At 32.4% G+C, this 22,987-nt stretch overlaps 1 protein-coding gene across 1 annotated transcript in view; it reads right to left on the bottom strand.

Annotated features, from left to right (window-relative positions):
• Positions 1-16,868, bottom strand: part of LOC129221557 (neurotactin-like) — a 101,917-nt gene extending 85,049 nt beyond the window's left edge. The window contains exon 1 of the mRNA XM_054856051.1: positions 16,744-16,868. The gene's annotated coding sequence lies outside the window, so the exon portion shown is untranslated. The remainder of the gene's footprint in view (positions 1-16,743) is intronic.
• Positions 16,869-22,987: the final 6,119 nt, after the last annotated feature.

Below are 22,987 nucleotides of genomic sequence, written 5' to 3'. Positions count from 1 at the left end.
CAAGCTGTACACAAAACTAACTTTTTTAGAACATGCTATTGTAAATTAGATCCTGTAATACCTCATTTTTTAATATTTTATTTATTTATACGAAAATGCTAAAATATACGACAATCCTATATTATTTAATACCGGAAACATTAATCTACTCAAATCCTAAGGATTTAAGGAGATTAATTTTTCCCGTACATTAAAAAATGTGTTTATCGACAATCAAGTTTTACAAAGAGGTTTCTCTTTATCGTCTTTTTAGTAAAATATTTACAATGTACGAAAGAGAGAAAAATTCTGTTGAGGATAAAGGTGAGTTAAAATAATCAATATAGCCTATGCTGAGGATATTTTAAGTTACTCTTATGATACCGAGTGTGATGAAGTTCTCGTCAAAACATTTAAGTACGACATAAACACTCTCTCTCTCTCTGACACATAGATACTTTCTAAATACAATACCGAAAGAGCTCTCAGTAAATTCAAAGAAAGCTACTAAATCACAACTTTAAAGTCACTTAAGCGAATTCCAGTTCAACAAAAACTTCCCTCAGATGCCTCGTAACACGTGCAAGGTGCAACATTAAATTTCTTTCAAAATGCATTTTGCATGCAAAGGTAGTTGATACCGCTTTATGATCAATAAAGCTCAACATTCTCTACGAGAGAGGAGGTTTTTGCTGGCGTCTCGGGCAAATGAAGTTAAGTCTTTTAAGGAACGTCGAGAGTGGGGACCATGTTAAGAAGATGATGTGCTTAGTGTTCACCTTCAATCTCAGACGACATCCTCTGTTTTCACTTTGTTTTCCCCCCTTTCTCCTTCTTTTACTCCCTTTATCGATCTCCAAGTATTTAAGTTAAAAATGAGAGGCATAGAAGTAGGAGGGGAAGCATAATCGCAGTTAAGAATTAGTACAAATGAACAAGTGCGCCCATATAGGGGGGCTCGAGCCCCCCCCCCCCCTTGGAAATTAGAACTTCCTTGCTTTTAGTACTTTTTCCTTTGCAAAAATATAAAAATATTTCTTCGCCAGCCATTAATGAATAAATAATTAAAAATGTCAAGTTTTAATGACTTTAATCTGTCCTGAAATCTGCTTCCATGGGGAAAATATCCTGCTAAAGTATGGTTAAAATTTCTGAGCCCCCCCCCCCTTACAATTTTGCATATGGGCGCCCATGCAAATGAATGAAGGTAAAAAACTCGATACTTAAGCTGGGATCGCAAGTTTTTTTCTGTTGTTGGTTATTATTTTAACCCTATCTGGCCCGAATTTTATACAGGGGTAATTTTTTTCTCTGTTTATAAAAAACAGCAACATGCATTACGTAGAACTTTACATACCAATAATGTATTTTGAATTCAAGAGAATGGAATATAAAACTGCATAACAGAGAATTACAAAGATACAAAATGCGGCTTGCAAAAATACATTATTGAGTTAACTTATTCGCCTTTAATTTAAACAGTACGTACATTTAAACGGCTGTCCGGATTGAGCGAAATCTGCTTTTCAGAATTAATGAGGCCTTACTTTTTTTTTTTTTTTTTTTTTTTTTGAATATTGGCCCAGGGTCATCGAAAAAAAAAGGTTTGAAATTTTAAGGTTTTCTTATGCAATTATTTTATATTTCGCTCAGTTGGAAAAGAGTGCCACAATACGAAGAAATGAAATTTTACAGGAGAAGCGTTTGAAGTTGAACTCTTCAGTCAATTTGCATTAAGTAAGTTTTCTGTGCTCTCCAGTGGTTAATATTAGGAAAAAAATCTGTTATTATTTTCCAAAGAAGATAACGTCATTTGAAAGTCTTTAAGAGAAAAAAAAAAGGAAATTAAGAATTTTGTATTGTTGCACTCTTTTTCCAAATGAACGATTTATTCATTTATTTAATTATTTTTTTCATTTATTTCAATATTATTTTCTGAGTACACATTACGATACTAAAATGAAGGATTTCGCCTTTTGCTGGAATTGTATAGTAGTCTTTTTACATGCTTTTCATTGATTTTGAGAACTTTGCTTGGTTCTTTGTTGAATGCAACCATTCATCCTTCAACAGAAAACACTCAGAATTTCTCATAAAAATATTGAACACAACAAGTTTTGTGTGAAAGCAGGGTTGGCAAGTTTCTGCCAAGGCGGTTAAAACCACTGGTAGAAACCGGTTAAAACCGGCATAGCAAAAACCAGTTTCTGCCACATTTGCGGCAGAAACTGGCAAAAACTCACAAAATGACAAAAAATTAATTATTGACACACAGTAGAAAATACATGGAAAAAATAATTAATTCGTTAACTAAAGCACAATCTATTGTTACTTTGCAACAAATGTTACATTGTTTGGACCCTGCAGTTGCCTCTTAGAAAAGGTGGTTTCAAAAATCCAAATAGTTTTCTCAATTTAATGTGCACAAATGAGGAACTTTGGACTATTCTTGCAACAGAAGAGCTAGCAGGCAATGCATCAAAGAACAAGCAATATTCGTGAAACTTTCATCTGTTCATATTTTTTTCAAACTTGTCCACCATCTGGGAAACGGTAAAAATTTGACTGGAAAAATAAGTTTGGAGAAATGGGGCCAATTTATTTTGTACAGCTGTGACATTAGGTACATACAAAATCTAGGATAATATTGGCAAGTAAAATTCTGACACTTTCTTCTTGAAACATGTGATAATTTCAATCACAAGCAATTTAGATGAAGCATATAAAGCGAGAAAATTACAATCAGTAATTTCCTATATTTAGTTTTGTATGTCACTCCTCTTGCCTAAGAACCTATCTGATTTTTGTCCTTGATTACGAGCATCTGCAATTGAAAAGTTCCCTTTTTGAACTAAATCAAGGGCACTAGCATAGTATTTTATTTTTTACAATGATGAAATGATGTTTGACATCTCAGTTTATTTGAACGAATATCTCATTTAGTAATTACTTTAAAAGTTAAGTAAAGTTAAAGTTATTAAAGACACTTTTAAGTTTTTGCCAGTTTCTGCCGGTTTTTACCGGTTATAACCAGTTTCTGCCACTGGCACGGCAAAAACTAGTTTCTGCCGGCAGAAAGCCAACCCTGTGTGAAAGTGACTTTTAACTAGCCCGTCATTCCCACATAAATGCAGATAAACTTACATTTATTTTAAGATTTAACTACTCCATCAGAGTCAGAGAAGTATATAAGTTATTTTATTGTTTTTATTTGTCAACAGTATAACTGATGTAGTATGAAATTAAAAGGGTGTTTTTTTAAGAACAGAAGTAAAAGAAGAAACTTGGACTGAAGATTTTTAACTAGTTAATTTGTGATTTTAACCTGCAGCTTTCGCGAAGAAATATTTTGTTACTAAAGATATATTTACTCATATTTGTCCCCTCCCCCCTTTTAAACTAGTTTTAAAATATAAAATTAGTTCCAGTTTTATGATTTCAATTTGTACATCATTTTCGAAGAATTTAATCTGCAGAGCATTATGTTAATTTTGAAAATTCGTCACCTCAAAATGCTAAAAAACTAATTTCCAACAAAACAACTCTCCTTTCTCTTTTTCTGCATTAAAATACTGCTACAAAATATCTAAATTGTAAACAAAAGTACATTACTCATTATTATAATTAAAGTAATTAAATAACAATACAGAAAATACTAAAGCATTTCTAGTCGATCTAATTTTTTTTAATAAACTTTTTGTGCTCTTATTGAAAAGTGCTTCCCCCGATTTATTTTTCCTGTTATTCATTTCATTTATTCATTTTAACAAATGAGAATCCATACTTCTCTTTTTTTATTTTTTGGATAGGGGGTTTTTTATGAATAATAACTTATTTAAAACTTTTATAAATGCACTGATCAGATCTATCATGGAGAAAACAGTAACACAATGCATCATTTCAAAAGGAAATTTCTGATGTAAACACACAAACAACAAATCGAAAGATAAACAGCTGCACAACATTCCCATAAAACACTTTGTTTAAATAAGCAAATAACGAGTGCGCGTAAAAACTGTTTCACGTTCCTTTCAGACTGCTAGGAGAGCCCCTTGATACATCCGCATCCGAGATGTCTGTCTCCATGGCTACGATCTCCGGATGCGGGAGGATGTGCGCCATCTTTTCCACGCGATCTGCTCAAAGCCTCGCGTGCGGGCGTCGGCATCCCATTAAAAAGGGGAGAGTTCTTCATACTTCACAAGGACGTCTCTTCGGGGCAGAAGTTAAATTACTTCCGTTACATGTCGCAGGTGATTTTAAACCCGATCATCACTTCACTTCGGGAACGACTTAATTTTGCTGTTAAACATTCGAACGAGGAGGGAAAATGTAACAAGCTTTTCTAAAATGTCCCCTCGTCGTTTATTGAGTTGAATAAAAATTGCTAATTGCTCTTTTATGCTGCCGTGTGCAGGTAAAGGGCAGTAACTGCATATTTTTCAATTTTCTTTCTTTCTTTTTTTTTTTTTTTTTTTTTTTTTTTTTTGCATTTTCGTCATCTATTGCACGCTAACTTAGTTGTACAAGCTTGCTTATTTGGTTTCCGCTGAAAAAAAGGCGCGACTAAAACGTCTAATTCAAAGATTCACCAACGGTTAATATTGAATCCAACACACATTTCTTCAAGTACCTCAAAAAACTCATTTCTGCAGATACTGCCGTTTACCTGCACACGGCAGTATGGTTCATATTATCTCCGTATTATTAAACGATATATTACTGCATAGCGTATTGTGCTAAAATAAGATATACAGTCGGACCTCCATATATCGAAGTAGCAAATTGCCGGAAAAAAATTCGATATATAGAAATTTCGATGTATGGAAACGATCTTATTTTATCATAAAAGTATTTTAAAACATTAAACTAAAAGCTAATTTTTGTGTATGGAACCCAATTTATAATTTATACGAGCATCGGATTAAATGAAAGTTAATGATTTAAAAATTAACAGAAATTACATTTTTACGTCACCATACATCTTCATATTCTTCGGCAATTCAACTTGATCGAAAAGTTAGGGGATTTTCGTTTTAAGAATGTGATTGAGAGAAAAGTAAAAAATCAATCTTCTTAACTCGAATGATTTTTACTGAAGCTAAGAAGACTAGGAATGATAATCAACAGACAAAAGAGATAACTTGTAGCTGATTTTACAGTGTTGCTGACTACAACTAAGATTTTAAATAAACTTGAGGGAATTTAAGAACTTCAGAACGGAACAATGACTTAACTACACACTCTTCAACCCCAGATTCCTTATGTGTTCCATAGCAACCTTTAGTGAATATAATTTTCTTCTCTAACCTTCATTTTTCGTGAGACAAACAGTCTAAAGAGGAAAAAAAATCTACGAATGTCTCGAAAAAAAAAAAAATCGATATATAGGGATTTTTTCGATATATAGAAACTATTTTTCTATATGATGAACATAGAAATTTGCTGGGATTTCGATTTCTAGAAAATTTCGATTTGTGGAAGTTCGATATATGGAGGTTCGACTGTAATGAGAGAAAAAGTCATCTTCCAACAAGTTGAGTTTCCCTCATATTAGTTTAACCTCTGATATTAATGATATTTAAACTAATAAAAAAAATAATTCAGTAAATATTAATAACTATAATATATACTGTAAAACTTATTTTCGCGAGCCTATTGTTATCGCGAGAATTTAAGCCTCGCGAAATGTTTTTTTCTTTAACTTTTGGTTCTGTTCAGATAAAATTCGCGAAATTTTCATCTCGCAAAATCATCGATACCATCATTTTCACGAAAATTCAAGTTCGTGAAAATAAGTGTGCTTTTACAGCACTCAAAGGGAAATCTGACAACCAGTGTTGTGAAGAAAAAAAAATATTATTTTCACGGCTTTTAAATTTTCCAACAGATGTATTAGATAAGAATAAATACGTATCTTTGAAAAACGTGTCGAAATGCATTAAGAAAAGGACAATTTTTCAAATGGTATGAAATGAGAAATTAAGAAGAGAAACGTGTACACATTTAAAATTCGATGTTGGGTGAAAAATTATGTTTAAAAAAAATCTGAAAACATCCAGCATCCAGCCTTTGGCATTCACTCGAATTTTTATGACTTGAATTCAAATTATGTTTTCTGCAATCACGAATCAACGGATAGGACCCTATCCGTTGGGTTTCTTGTTTCTACAAATTTAAATGGAGAAGAAATTCGTAATATTATGATTGGTGATTTTGTAGATTAGGTAATACGAGACATATCCATAAAAAAGAAATGGTAATTAGGATGCGCTAATAAAGATAGAGGGGAGAGCGGTAATGAATGGGCCATGGGGATGAATGAGCCACTAACCTAGGCCGAATATTCGGTATTCGGCCAAGTCACTAGGGAGCATGCCAAGTAAAATCATAACAAGAAGTTTGCATGTAAAGATTTCAATTGCCAACCAGATTTTGTTTGCGGGCACTGTACTATTATATTGGTAGTTAATCAATCAAGATACATTAGATTAAAATATTTAGGAAGGATCCGTTTCAAAATCTAGCAAGGTGATATATTTTTAATTTAAGACATAAAAAACAGTTATAAGAAGTATACATTTAGAGAAACTTTTCCTTCTCAAAACAAATTAAGATAAGATGTTAAGAAAATAAAAATGCTTTTATGCCAAGAAAGTTAGGAAACGTTCAGCTTTCTAAATAGAATAAAAAACGATATTTTAGAGAAAAATATTTTAACTTTTAAGAGGTCAAGTTAAAAAAATGATACTGTCATGACAAAAAAGCATTCAGTTGTATATTTTATCTTTTATAGCATAAAATCTATTGAAATAACTGCTACCGTTGAGCAACTGTTTTTGTGCATTAGCTGTACTTTTAATGAAGCATACTGTGTGTGTGTGTGTGTGTGTGTGTGTGTTTTTTTTAATTTAACAACGTGTAAAAAGATTCTTTGTTTCGAAAGAAACAAAATGCTTTGTCTCGGAGTAGGTAATTTTCGACATAATAAAAGCATCACTGCCCATTTTCTGCCAGTATTTTAACTTGCTCTTTATTCTCCGTAAAAAGCCTCCATTAAACTTAAAACAAATATCAGCTACTTTTAAAAGACAATGTTTGCAGCTTCAATTGAAGATATTCATCAAACGTAATCAAATCACTTCTCAGGGGGGAAAAAAAAGATCAAAATTCACTCAACCGTTTCCTCGCCAAATAAAACTGTAACTTTTCCCCCTATTACAGCAGTTCATTCTTTTACGAATCGAGCTCAATTTCGGAAGCCAAGCCATATCGAAACTCATAACAGACCAATGAGAACCCCGTGTTATTCCAAAGCACGATTGGCAAACGAACTGCAGTCTGTGGCGGGAAATGCATTACTTTAATGTTTCGTGTTCTCTTATGGGGAAGGGGAATGGTGAGATTCTACTGTTGGCTGCAGATTATGGCAGTTTTGGGAAGATATTGCATCCCTTGATGGTCGTTTCTCAAATGCAGGTCTACCCAGGGTGGGCTATTAAGTTTATCTTCATCTGGTTTTCTTTACATATAATTTTATTCTATCTGCAATAAACAGAAGCATTTAATTAAAATCGAAGAATTAGGGGGATAACTTAAAATGATTTTTATTGGAAGGGTTGGAATTAAAATAAACACTGAGTGGTATTAGAAAAGAAAGACAGGAGTTTGGAATTGATAGTTAGTTATTGAACTGAACTAAGAAATGATCAAACCATGTTTTCTGTCATGTGTTCAGCATTTGATGAAATCATTAAGTGGAATATTTGGCACTCATATTTCTTAAGTCACAAAAAAATTTTGTTTTTCTTTTTAAAACACTTTATGAATTAATTGATTTTATAACACATAAATTGCTTGATTATTTTGCATAGTTATCATTAAAAAAATGTAAATTTCTTTTTACAGAGTCAACGTAATTTAAATATCTTCGGAATTATAAAACCTTTGTGTCTGCCAAACGTGCAAAAGCATTAAAAAATTTCCCCCTAAATTTAGAAAATCGATATTACCATGAATTTTTTTTCCTATTATGACACATTTAATGTCTTTCAAAATCATGTTCGTATTTACATTTGCTATATATATATATAAAAATCAAAGTCTGCAAATTTTTATCTCAACTGATTTAGAAAACTTTCTCATGTATCAAGACTAGGTTCAATTAACGGAGTGTAAAGTTATTTACTGTGTAATGATACTAATAGAAAAAAAGTTGTGATTTATTGGTTTATCCTCCATACAACATGGTATGCATCCTTTTTTTGGGGGGGGGGACATCTGCACATTTATTATGCACAGACAGCATTTTCTTCACATTTACTAAGCAGCCAACAAGATCTATGCTACATTTTCAGAATTCTAAAACTTATGCATTAACTAATAGTCAAAAAGCACTTCTAAAATTTCTTCCTCATTTAGAAATAGCATATTCCTATTAATTCCCCACTAGACAGTTTTGTCTCCACAATGATCATAAGTTTGACACCTTTTAAACTGATGCTCTTACATTTACTGAATCAATAGTTTGTAATTTTCAATAATCAAATTAATTAATTAAACTTAGTTCTACAATTTTTTTCCCTCTTTCTAAGCATAATACGTTGTTTAAAATTAATAAACAACTTTCAGGTACAACATTTCTAATTGAAACACGCCGATGATTCAAAAAAAAAAAAGATTCGGCGAGCAGCTAGAAACTTAGCATTCACAGCCACCTTTCGCAAACTTAAAACCAGTACATGTAAAACGTTGTATGACCAATTCGAACATGCTAGCACGTTTTCATATCCCTTGTGCAGATGAAAACACAAAAGTCGTGCAACAGCGCTCCAAGAACGTTTTTGATAAATAATACGTCACATTATCCGCCGACTCTTTATTGCTAACAATTTCAAATATTGCTTCAAGCTAAACTTGTTTGTAGATTTCTTTCGTCTTTTCCTATAATACAATATTTGTTTCTCGTTATTTATGATGTCAGGCTCTGCGCGTGTGTGTGCATTTTTTTTTTTTTCTTCTTCTTCTTCTTCTTCTTCCCCCGCTTCAAGGTGCAGTCTGAGATATAAGAGATCATTAGGCTGTCTCTTCAAGAGAAATACTCCACGTGTTCTCACAAACACCTTCCACCAAAAAATATAACAAAACAAAAGTTTTAAAGAGAGTGTACTCTGGACAATTATGCAAATAAATTCACGTTTTAGAAAGTGTTGCCGAGTACAGGAAGTATGGAACCTCATTCTAAACATAGCATTTGTACTTTTAACACGCAGAGTTGAGGGGTTGCAGGTTCATTAAAAATGCATTGCCAAGCTCAGAATTTTTTTTTTTTTTTTTTTTTTTGTCCCGCCCAAGAGTGAATAGAGTTGAAAGATTACATCATGACAGAGACCATTTCAGAAATGAAGTTCATTTGATGATAAGAATCGGTTTATGCACGAGATAATGAAAGTGATTTAGTATTCAAACGTATTTAATTTATCTACCACAAGTTCAAGCTCCTAGCAATAAAGAAATAGATTGAATTTTAAACCATAGCTGTTGTGGTAACTATGGTAAAACCATGAACAGTTGCCTTACCAACTTATTTTTTCTTTCTAAGTGTCAACTTGACACTTATAAATAAAAAATAAACAAGAAAAACATAGGCACCAAAAGATCAGCTATAAGCTGAAAGGCAAATTTAAATACCATTTTTTTATAAATTAGATTTTTTTTTAAAATTTTATCTCTTCTTAATTTATGGTTTCTTCATTAGTGTCAACTACTAGTGCAGTGTTTATTGGTGGTTTAACCTTATACTTCATCAAATTTGGAAGGGGAAAAATATTTTAATGGTATTTGCGCCGGTTTGCTCTTTTCCTTTTATTTGGGGGAGGGGGGTGGGAGGTCCGTTCCTAAAATGGAATGCTTCACAATACTCTCGAAAGCAAAAAAATTCAAACCTAATAACCTTTCACAAAACTTTAGGCATGCATTTGCATAAAAGCAGTTGTATAATAGGAGACATTAATATCTTGATAGTTCCATCACGGAAAAAAAAAATTTGCTTTCATGATAGACATTTTATGATGGTTGATATTTATTTCAACAAAATATAAAAGTGTAAAACTTTGCAATAAAATAAACAGTTTTTTTTTCTTTTCTTTTTTTTGTAGTTTATATTATTTACCATTAATAATTTTTTGTAACTTCTGCTGACTTTAGAGATATAAGCTTCATTTTTCCTTTGCATGAAGTTGTTTTGCATTTTATTTTGCATTTGTTTCAACGCTTTCTTTTTCCTACACATTGTTTTATTTCTCTAAAGAAAGCTTCGTCATATCTCATACATGTTTAATATGTTGAAGTAAATATTTTGAAATTACAACATTTTAAGACTCCATGTTAAAAGCGTAAGGCATCAGTATCTGTTTCTCAGAATAATCAAAGAATTAGAAAGCAAAGATATCTTAAAATATCATGTTTTCAAACCCTGAGTAGAATAGATAAGCTTCTTCAGTTTCAGTCGTGAATAGCGTTGTTTAATTTTTCAAATGTAGCTTTGGTTTTCCATCTTGTATAACTTTTTTTTCAAATTCATAGCCAATGGGATTTTTAAGCATTCTAATACAATTGTTTTTTGATTTAATAGGCATAGAAAATATGTATCTTTAAAAACCACACCAGTGCACAAAAATTTTATAAAAACATCAATCAAGGTTTGCTAAAAATCTGAGCATTAAAATCCCTGAATCCTAAAACGTTTAAAATGGATAAGATATTGTTTTAATCGAAAGCAATTACTTGACATATTTCGAAATCAATGATGTCTTAAGATGAATGGCAATAAACAGACGACTAAAAGGTGCATCCAAAAGCTCACTTCCTTTGCATTGAAAAAGGGGTTCCTCGTAACCCCTAAGCACGTGCAAGCAATTTCTTGCAAATTTGTGCCCATTTATGTTGTTTCATTTTCACTTCGGGCCGAAGTCCAAAACCTCTTTTTAGCAAAAGACTACAAACAAATCCACTCGCGCAAAAACATGCAGATTTTTCTTCTTACTTTTTCTTTTTTTTGGGGGGGGGGGCGTGATATTTGATACATATCGCTGCTGACCCCTTGTAAACTCTCGCCCAAAAATCTCTTCTCCATGGGGGAATGGGCCCGAACAAAACGAACAAATGAACTCGGTCGCGTGTAGTGTGGTGAATCCTCTTATCCTTCCAAGCAATAAAAAAGAAAAGAAACAAACTTTAAAAAAAAAGAATAATAATAAATGAAAAAGGGCGTGGATCGAAAAAAAAATAAAGCCCGGGGATGTACTTTTACTCGGAAAAAAAGTTGCCGCAATGTGAAGTGAAAGCGCAGTGCGGGGGGATTTATCATTTCATCCCCTTGCAATTTTCCCGCTCAAAGAAGGTCACGGTGCTTAGCCCCCTTTCCCCCTAGCGAATGCATCAGGTTCTCTGCACGAGGGGCACTTCCCATATTGCAATGAGTCATCGACATGAGAAATTGAATTTGAAGATGTCATTACTTCCGACTGTCGGATGCTGGACACTCCGAGAGGTCATGAAGATGATGAAACTGGCTTTGCTTCTAATAAGCTAAAAAACGCCGACAAATATTTCTTTTCGCTTTTTTTTTTCTTCAACACTAATGTTTCAACTGAAAGTTTTTCCTGTCTGGGCTAAGAGTAGGATTTTAAAAGTTTTCGCCAAAACTACAGAGGAGCATTGGATTTTTCAGTTGTACAGGGCTGTTCCATCCAGCTGAAATCTTACAACAGAAAAACAACAAAATATTTATCCTACTTGAAGTCACTGCGCATTGTATTCAATAAGATATTGTCTATAAAATCTTTGAGACTGTTAAAGGAACATCTGAGAAATTTGTATATGATAGAATGTTAATAGAAACTTACGATGTGGAATTAATAAACTCTAAAAGGGGAAAAAGATACAAACATGTTGCGGAAAAAAGCAGATGGTTTTTGTTTCTGTTTCAAAGAGGGGATGGAGGGGGGGGGTGGATTGACCAGCCAACGAGTTGCATAATAATTTTTTCAGATTACTTTAACTTCAAAAATATGTCCGAAAAAAAGAAACTATCCTAATGTAAAGCACGTATCGGCAGAGGGCTGCCGATTTAGATCGTGCAAATGCGATTTGGGCCCCAGAGTCCTTAAAAATTAAATATATATATATATATATATATATATATATATATATATATATATATATATATATATATATAACAATTCTTCAAATTGGGGGAAAACAATTCAAACATTTAATTCTTTGAAATGATCCATTCGTATGAACAATAGAAGATCAACTTTGGAAACAAGATCGAATGGATTTACACTTACTGACAGGCAAAATATATTGACATTACTGAAAACTCAAATCATCTTGTGCGATATGTTTGCAACGTGGAAAAGTAGAATAAAATGAATTAATTAGGTTTTTTTTTCTTTTTTGAATAGATTTGAGCGATAACCATAATTGATAAAACTTTTTAAAATGCTAAAAAAAACTCTTGTACTCTTTTGAATTAGTCATCAAAACAATAATTGAATTAAAAAAGTGAAAAAAATATTTGCTATGAACACTAAAAAAAGCTCCAAAATTTACTAAATTTAATTTTTTCAACTGTTTTTAAAATCCAATCTAATACAATTAGATGCTTCAAAACAGTACATTATATCATTCTCTAAAATCAGTTGAATTATTTATGTTTTTGTCTAAATAACATAGAATTATTTGTTAGTAGAGTTTAAAAATTATGAAAATGCAATGGCTCAAATACAATTTTAAAATACGAACATTTGGAACACTCATGGCATAAAAATTACATCTTTACTAATATAATAAAGCTCAAAGTCTCTCTGTCTGGATCTCTGTGACGCGCATATAGCGCCTAGACCGTTCGGCCGATTTTCATGAAATTTGGCACAAAGTTAGTTTGTAGCACGAGGGTGTGCACCTCAAAGCTATTTTTCGAAAATTCGATTTTGTTCTTTTTCTATTTCAATTTTAAGAAGATTTTCGGCGCAAAATTATCATAAGATGGACGAGTAAATTACGAAATTATCATGACCTGGAATGGGAGAGCGAATGAACATAGCCATAGGGAAATTCGTCATCCATTATTTGTAAATATACAGGCGAACCGACTAACCTTTTAATTTTCAACTACGGGTAAAGCCGTGCGGGTACAACTAGTAATAAACATATTTCTCGAACTATGAAAAATTCACGCGATGTTATGATGATTGCAAAATGAATATCGGTTAATTTCTTTCTTAGGCTTATATGGAGACCGGAGCAATGAGCTTTACCTTTCATTAGCCTCTTAAGACATTAAAACCATTACGCGATAATGATACGGTATAACGCTTACGGCATCATTAAGAAGGAAATGTATCAACCAAAAAAAAAAAAAAAAAAAACGAATTCAAGTTTTTTTTAATCTATATTATTGATAAAAGGGTAATTAGTCTTTTATTGCTTCATTATTTCAACACATCTTAGGTAATTAAAAAGTGCTTTCTTTTTAATTCGAGGAGTAAAATATTGGTGGTTACAGCAGACTAATAAAATCATACTTCACATCAGTTTGCCAGCTGTCGCGGGTAATTACACATTATTCCATCCACGTGACATACATGGAACTGAGTTGGATCAGTTTTACTGGTAGAAAAAAGCAATGAAATCTCGCGCGAAATATTTGTAACTTTCAAATTAAAAAGTATTTTCTATTTGTAATGCTTGGCATACATTCCTTCTAAAAGTCACATTAGGCCATGCCTTTAGTCTGAATTTGGAATGCATCGAACGGCGCATTGATATTGATTAATTTTTAAATTACAACTATCAGGAACGTAACCGGAAACTAATCTCAGGGAGGGTTTAAAAACTTTCATGCGGAGCTTTGCGCTATTTGTGCTAATGTTCAAGTCGTGGGGTTATCTATTATGAAAGCGTTTTATGCAATTAATATACAAATGAAAGACATTTGGGTTTTGGAACAATATTTTTTGGAAATTTTTAAATATAAACGATCATTTAAATGTAGGGTTCACTGATTTAAATCAACTTGATTTTAATCGTGATTAAAATCATGATTTAAATCAAGTGATTTTTTTTAATCATTGATTTAAATTGATTTTAATCAAGTGATTGTATTAACATAATTTTTGATTAAAATCAGTTTTATTTATTTTTATAAATTAATTTCGCATTTTTAGAATGTGTGATGTGTGGCTCTAAATTTAAGTGCTGCCTTATACAATCTTAACTCCAACTGGCAAAAGTAGATCCCTCTTTCTGTGTGTGTGTAACAAACAGGTTCTAACTCTTTCAATATTGCTTTTACTCCAAAATTAATTGTTCAGAACAAAATAAAAATTTGCAGTTTTTTTCATACACCATGACATATATGTTATAGGTAGTGAAGAAAAGTAATTATTCAACATATTATTTTACACTAAAAATATAAAGGATGAAGGAAACCGTATCTTTTAGCAAAGCTTAAAACAAAATCACATCGTATCTAAACATTATAACATACTAATAAAATCTTTAAAAAATGTTGAATATTTAAAGTATACTTTTTCTATTTTTAAAAGTCAGTTGAATGGATTCATTAGTTCAGATTGCTTTATTATCAAGGTTTTTTTCCCCTTCTTCATCCGAATTGAACACTTGAATCAATTTCAGAACTTTTGTTGATTCTAAGCTGATGAACATAGAAAACTGCCAAATTTTAAGAATCTTTTCTTCTAAAAAGTATGCAAATTATAATTCTAGAAAATAGTGGTATTACTGTTTGCTAGAATTATAGTTAATGGATTGGTGGTTGTAGTTGGGGGGGGGGGGAGTAACCTTTAATTTTAATTTGAATCATGCATTTGGGTAAACAGATCTACTTAAACTATTATTAAAAATAGCTACTGCCATGAAATGAAAATAGCTAAAAAAAAAGTGGCTGTTTCATGTACAGTATGAAATATATTATGTTAATAAATGGTAAAGTAATTAATACCCACAAATTTTTGAAGATTTAAAAAAAATTAAAAAACTGATTTAAATCAAAAGATCCGATTTAAATTTTAAAAAATCCCGACTTTTTTATTTAAAAAAATAAATAAATAAAATCACGAACCCTGTTTAAATGTCAAATCGAACTTTTCGGAAAGGGGGGGAGGGCTGGTCGAACCCTAAGCCCCCCCTTCACCCTTGTATACAACCCTGAAAACTATGCTGTTTACGGTTCATGTTTAAAAATTGACCATTAATTAAGGGTGCCCACGGGATGGAGGATGGCGCTTCCTGCTTCAGATGGTCTTTTTCTCCGTTTCGGGAACCCTCGTTTGCAGGGTGCTCCATAACATTTGAGGGGCGCACCATTGCTCTTGGGGAAAGGGCACCCCTGCATTTAGCAGTGATGATAATAACATTTAGATTTACCCATTTGTGCACGGCCTCTGATAATGTTAATTTGGTAAAACGTTGAGCTTCTTTAATTTTCCACATCCCTTAGAATAGAGGCGTATGAATTTAAAACGGCCTTTTTATCAACAAGACAAAAAATGATAAAGGATCGTATTTAAATCATCGGTTTTTTTTTTTTTTTTTCTTTTTCCTGCACTTTAACAACAACATATCTCTTAAAAATTCCATTAGAATTTGACTTTTTTACGTTGTTTTATTGCTCATGCTAAGAACTGAACATCTTTTACTTATTTATTTTTTGGTATCATACAGAGATTTCTATTTTATCTATGCGCAAGTTCTTGCAAAAGAAAAAATACTTAATCACCGACTTTCATTTTTTCATAAGGATGACAAGGACATTTTAAATATGTATTTTTCTTCCATATAATGCTACGTAATATTTTGCTAACTTGCAGATTTAACTTATGACTGCATATGATTCAAATTTAATATTCAGAAGCTAAAATGTGAAACAGGAGCATTATTCATATTTCTTAATAAAAACTGTTCAGAAATGTGTTCTAATTCTCCTATTGTACATTTCAGCTTCTGAGCATTAAAACTAAAATTACGTGCAGTCAAATAAAGCCAAATTCAACAATATTACAGCCAAGCATAATGCAAATTACACTTGCAGTTATCATTTTTGATCAGCGATATAGGAAATCAGCGTCACTTTCAGACGCCTTTTTTTCTCCGAGTAATTTTTTTGTAAAACATCAGTTGATAGTCAAACAGTAAATAAAGTTGAAGTCTCTTCCTTTTTAAATTAAAATTGTAAATGTAAATGTATAATCACAAAAAAAAACATGAATGTATGTTATGATTATAATTTAAACAGTAAAAGAAATTAGTTTAACTTTTACTAGTAAAGTATTGGTGAATTAATTAACAAATAATGACATTGTATTCAATCAAGTAGAACAGTATACATTCTGATTTTTTTTGAAAACTAATTTCAAATAATGAGAATTATTAAGACAGAAAAACAGAATATTATGAAAAAGAACAGGCAAAAATGATCAAAAGTTTCGATTTGGAAAAAAAAACAGTACTTCCCCTCTCAGCAGAGAAAATACAGGTTTAAACCACTCAAAGGAGAATTTATAAATTGTATAGGAATAATGCAAATAGTTCTGGATGCAGTAATCGATATCCCGGGTAAATATTGATGATATTCTTCAAGCTTTAAAAACTGATTATCTAGGAAACAAATTGACAGATTCATACGAGAAAGTTCTGAACGATCTCAGAAAGAATTGAGGGAGAAAAGAAACTTACTTGCTGCTGAGGAGAAAGAATACCGAGAGTATATTTTTTTCTCTTATGCCGGCTTTTTGCAGATCACAGAACAGAACACAACGGACGCTTCCCGATTTCGCTCCCACCAGTAGCGAATGCGCACGCAGAACACAAGCGGTTTCTTCTTTTCGAAAGCGGCTTGTCAACCGGCGAAAATGATGTATGACGTCATACAACGTTTTTGTGGCGCCATCTATTGTGCAATGCGCTCTAGCTGTTCTCAAAATTTTATTCGCGTTTTTAAGGGTTTTCCTAGTTTGATTTTGTATGACAGAAAAGGTGAAATATTTTCTCGTATCTTGAAAAAAAGAAAAAAAGAAACACCAACCAAATATTTGTATTTTAACATCATTTGAATCAGTGTTCATTTAGTTGATTAATGGTTACTTCATTTCTTACAAAAATTAAAAAATACATCTCGAAATTTCGAAGTGCTTTTATTCAATTTATTTATTGATTTATTTATTTTTCATGAATTGAAGCCAAAACAATTATTTTATCTAAAAAAAAGTGGAAAGATCTCATTAGCACAATTTCCATTTGTAAAAACATTCTTAATATTAATCTATATATAAATAAAATATGTAAAAACTCCAGAATATTATGCATTAACTAGCTACGTGCTGTGAAGTATCATCTTGCGAATAAACGTTATGTGAATTCGACAGCCACAAAATACATTGTTAATGTCTCTGTTGCTATAGGTTGCTACTGTGGTTTTAGACAAATAGCTTTCCTACTCCATTTCACATCATAGCACTCAAAGCCCCTCCGAGAAAATTTCAAGAATAGTTTAAAAACCCTTTTTTGAGCATAAATGCAAAAAACTTCCCTTATAATGCATACAAAGTCTAACAATAAGGAAACAATGAGAGGGGGGCCATCGCTACTCTGAAAAAGTTTCAAAAATAGTTAAAAACCTTTTTCAGAGTTGAATATTAAAATTATCCTTATTATTTCTCAAAGTCTAACATGAATATAAAAACAACGCCGAGTAGCTATAAAACCACACAGGAGGAAATTTCAAGTATAGTTTTTAAGCCTCTTTCCGCTCATAATTGAAAAAAAAAAAAAAAAATTCATTGCAGTTCATGTGAAGTCTAGCATGAATGGAAACAATGGCAGAGGGAAGGCATGGCCACCCCACGAAAATTTCAAAAATATCAAGTGTATACCAAATATTTGAGTTCATTTAGCACTTATGACCGCGGTGTCTCCCACAAAGCGAGCAACAATACCCGGATGGTTTCCGGTCTTGGTACACATATTTTTTGCTATGTCAGAAAAAAAAAAAAAAAAAAAAAAAACCACGATTTTGAAACCTAGAGAAAATTTCTGTCTAGTTCCATATGTAATTCGATATAAAAATATGGTATTTTGAGAAATATAGACTCACACCCCCGACAAGCCAATATCTCGCTATTGGATAAAACGAAAACTATTTTTTCAGCCCCCAATTTAAGAAATGGTAAATTATTTTAGTTATTAACACCTACACATATTAACTATATCGTATTGTTCTTTTTCATATTTTAAATGTGTCTCATTTCAAAAACTTAATTTTTCCAATTTTCAAAGTAAAAGTATGAATTTTGCTTACAAATTTACGTTGCAAAAAACCTACGCTTATGTACATTGGAAATAAAAGCAGCTCCTAGCTTAAGATTCAAACAAATTCGTACAGAAATTTTTAAAGAAACACTTTCTATGTATATAATATTTTAAAAATATTTTTTTTACTAGCCTGTCAATAGATATACTACTTGTTTTAATATTCCATCCGAACAGACGAACGAAAATTTGTTAATAAAAAGTTAATGCGCAATCATTAAATGTATTTTATTAAGTTAAAGTTAGATTTAAGTTTTAACCTGGCTTTATTTGCTGTGCTATGTAATTATTCTTCATTCCCTTTTTAATATGGGACCCTCCAAACCACTACTCTTGTTAATATTACCAAAGATCATCTACAAACCGCGTTTAAAAAAGTAACTTGTAAAAGTTTCCAGGGGAGGGTTCAGGGTTCCCCACCTTTCCATTTCGCCAACATCGTTCAAGATAAGCCTAAATTTTGTTTTAAGCGCCTGAGTTTCAAAATGTTTCCGAGGGAGAACTCCTCTCCCCCCTTACGTCATTGAAAGTTTTCAAGAATTACGTTTTTGGAGCTTCAGTTTCGAAAAATTGCTGGTCCTCTAAGAGTTACTCATGAATCATGGATTGCCTACATTTCTAATTTAAAGAGTTCAATTTTGAAAAAATTTTGGGAGTGGACCTCAGAATCTCTTCAACTCCTAACCTTACCAAAGATAGTCTAGAATTCGTTTTGAAGTCCATAAATTAAAAAAAATTCCTGGGATGGGCCTTTTAATCTCTCCTCCCCTTAACATCACCAAAAATAGTCTAAAACATCCTTTTTAGAGCTGCAATTTCAAGCAATTTCCGGGGGAGCGCTCCAAACCTCTTCTCCCCTACCATTACCAAAGATAACTAAAATGCATCTTTAAGATTATAAATTACTCATAGAAAAATTTCTTTGTGTGGGCCCTCGAATCCCTCCTCCGCGTATCATCACCAAAGATCGTATTAAACTGCGTTTTTAGCTCTACAATTACAAAAAAAGAACCTCCGCACCTCCCTCTTCTTAACATTATTGGCGATAATGTTTGCGTATTTAAGGTTTCAATTTAAAAAATGGGGGGAGGGGGTCGCAACCGAGCCCTTAATATTACGAAAGACAGTTAAAATGCATTTCTAAGATTACAAATCAGAAAAATTTCCTTTGATGGGCCCTCAAATCTCTCCTCCCTCTAACATCAAAGATCGTCTAAAACTGCATTCTTAGAGCTACAATTTCGAAAAATATGCAGGGGAGCGCCCCAGAATCCTTTCTCCCCTAACATTACCAGAGATTGTCTAAAATGCGTTTTTAAGACTACAAATTCAAAAATTTCTCCGGGGGAGAAACCCCCGGACCCCCTTTACTTCGGAGTTAATATTATACTTACGATTGCTTCATATCGGTTTCCTCTCAAAACAGAAGTCCTATACAGTCGCCTCAGAAACTACTAGTACTAATTACAGGAATACCACTTTGAGGCGACGAAGCCGATATATCAACACGTTTGTTAAGAAAAGAGGAAAATTATGGGGGCTTATTGCAGCCTTTATGTTCAACTTGTGTCGCCTAGTGAAAATTCCGAAAAAATGCTCTGGTTAAAAAGTGAGCTATATTGATATTTACAAAATTCTAAAATTTCCAAAGCATCATATTTTTCCAAATGGCCCCCTCCGAAAATTCTGTCTGGATCCGCCCCTGAGGTTCAACCTCCAAAAAATTAATGCACCTAAAATTTAACCATCGTGCAAAGCTGTATACCGCTTTCTCTCAAATATTTAATTAAAATTTTCTTACATGTTTTGGAATAATCCTAAATATGAGGGTATTAAGATCAACTGTAGTTTTTGAATGCCGTAATCAGAAAATCATATATTTACGTGTTTATTTCATACTTTTTAGGGTGAACCAAATTTATGTAAATACTAGAGGACCCGACTGACGCTGTTCTGTTCAAACTTTGTAAACTGAAAAGTTTAAAAAAAAATCAACAAACTATGAAGTTTTTAAACCGTTTTGATGGAAAAAAATTGTAAAAAGAAAATTTTTTTAAAGATACTTTGTGTCACAATGCGTACATTTTATTTCAACTTGATTTATCTAATGACCATTGAGCAGTTGTCATATTAACTATTTTTTCTCGCGTACTTGGAAGATCATCATATATTGCATGATTTGTTCCTTCAGTCACACTTAAAGGATAAAAATCTTTCTCAGATATTTAGTGTAAAAAACTTACTACTCAATACATCTAGAACAAACGGAAAATCCCGCTGCAACGTCAATATATGAAAAATTATTTAACTATCGAAAAGCTATCATTTAAAAAATTGATAAAAGTGAAAAATACTCCTTGAATAAGTGAACCCCCCCCCCCCCACAACCCTTACGGTATAAAATAAACATAACATTCTTCAACTAAAATGACTGAACATTCTTTTCAAACGAAAAACAATTCTTTGCAATTTAAAATATATTGCTAAATAAATAAAAATTACATTAAATTACATTTGGTTAGGAAAATCTGAGGCAATGATCCCGTCCCATGGTTCAACTACGAGGACAGGAAGACACGTTTTGCGTGAACCTAGTGAAAGAAACCCGATTTCTTAAAGTGTTTTATTTTAAAATATATCACGGAACCTAAGTTTTTAAGAAATGAAGGCTTCATTTTCTCTACGTTTTATTCTATTCTCAATTGAAATATCACGGTGGGAAATTTTCATTACAAAACGCAAAGCTGGCTTTCTTATTGTCCTTTGGCAACGGGTTAAATATTTATTTTAATTCTCGCTCAACAATAGGTTAAAATAACTATTAATCATCTAGGAGTTATAATCATCCAATGTAAAAATAAATTAATTAGTTAACAAAAACGTTTCCGATTCTATCCATCGCGCTTCTAAACCATTCTCAGCACAACTTAATTACACACAAAAAATTTGATCAAAATCGGTCCAGCCGTTTAAAAGCCTTATGGTTACAAGGGTTCGCACAGAAGAAATATATGTATTAAGATTCTTTAGATTTAAAAAAAAAATGTTTTCCCTTTGAAATTTATTTTACGTAAAATAATCTTTTATTTAACAACTAGTGGTACTCGCACGGCTTTGCCCGTAATAGAAAAATTAAAATGTCTTTTGGTTCGCCTGTATATTTACAAATAATGTACGGTGAATTTTCTCGCCAATTGACTTGTACCCATGTTACTGTTACATGTTATGATAATTTCGTATCTCGCCAATTGGCTTGTACCTATGTTACGGTTCCACGTTATGATAATTTCGTAATTTACTCGTCCATCTTATGATAATTTTGTTCTTAAAATTGGAATAGAAAAAGAACGAAATCGAATTTTCGAAAAATCGCTTCGAGGTGCACACCCCCATGCTACAAACTAACTTCCTGCCAAATTTCATGAAAATCGTTCGAACGGTCTAGGCGCAATGCGCGTCACAGAGATCCTGACAGACAGAGATCCAGACAGAGAGAGATCCTGACAGACAGAGAGAGATCCGGACAGAGAGAGATCCTGACAGACAGAGAAAGATCCGGACAGAGAGAGAGCCTGACAGACAGAGAGAGAGATCCGGACAGAGAGACTTTCAGCTTTATTATTAGTAAAGATAAAGATATTCACTTTAGTTGAACAAATGTACTGCGCATTATGAGAAAATAGCTCTAAACACTGCAAGTTTGTATGCTTGATTTAAAAACAGTTTTAAACAATTCTATAGAGGTTCTCAAACTGGGTGCCGTAGGAAGAGACTAGGGGTGCAACGAAATGCCCACGGAAACAATGAATGGTTATTATAATTAAAGTTACTATTTCAAAACACTCAAACCTTTTAACTAATGGTCAAAATGACTTGATATTTCACCAGAATAATCATGAGACATTGGAATTTTGTTTGGTGAAAGAAAAAAAAAAACTTCGAAATTGCGCTGTCTGTATATTCGATAAATGAAACTGTAGCAATAGAGAGAACCAGTCTTTAATTCATTTTTTTAATGAAATTTTTACTTTTAAATATCAGAAGATATTTTATGCTCACAGCAATGTCTACGGAACTCTACTCATGTCACGTCTTAATAATTACATAACGACAATTTGAAAAACAGCACCAATAACATTTGGGAACTATTTTTTCCCCCAACGACAAACGAACAACTGTTCAAGAAAAATATCAAGTCATTCTAACCGGTTGTTTTTAAATTAAGAGCATTTTAAAATCATAACTTTTATTTATAACTAGCGGTACCCGCACGGCTTTGCCCGTAGTAGAAAATTAAAAGTTCATTCGGTTCGCCTGTACATTTACAAATAATGGATGATGAATTTCTCGCCAATTTGCTTATGTTAATTTGCTCGTCCACGTTACGGTTCCACTTTATGACAATTTAGTAATTTACTCGTCCACGTTATGATTATTTGCTAGGTAAACTGTTCTTAAAATTGGAATAGAAAAAGAAGAAAATCGAATTTTTGAAAAATCGCTTCGAGGTGCACACCCCCATGCTACAAACTAATTCTCTGCCAAATTTGGTGAAAATCGACAGAACGATTTAGGCGCTATGCGCGTGACAGAGAGACATCCGGACAGAGAC

This window comes from Uloborus diversus, chromosome 4 (genome assembly GCF_026930045.1).
Source record: "Uloborus diversus isolate 005 chromosome 4, Udiv.v.3.1, whole genome shotgun sequence".
In the NCBI taxonomy this organism is placed as follows: domain Eukaryota; kingdom Metazoa; phylum Arthropoda; class Arachnida; order Araneae; family Uloboridae; genus Uloborus; species Uloborus diversus.
This window is presented reverse-complemented; position numbering and strand designations above follow the sequence as displayed.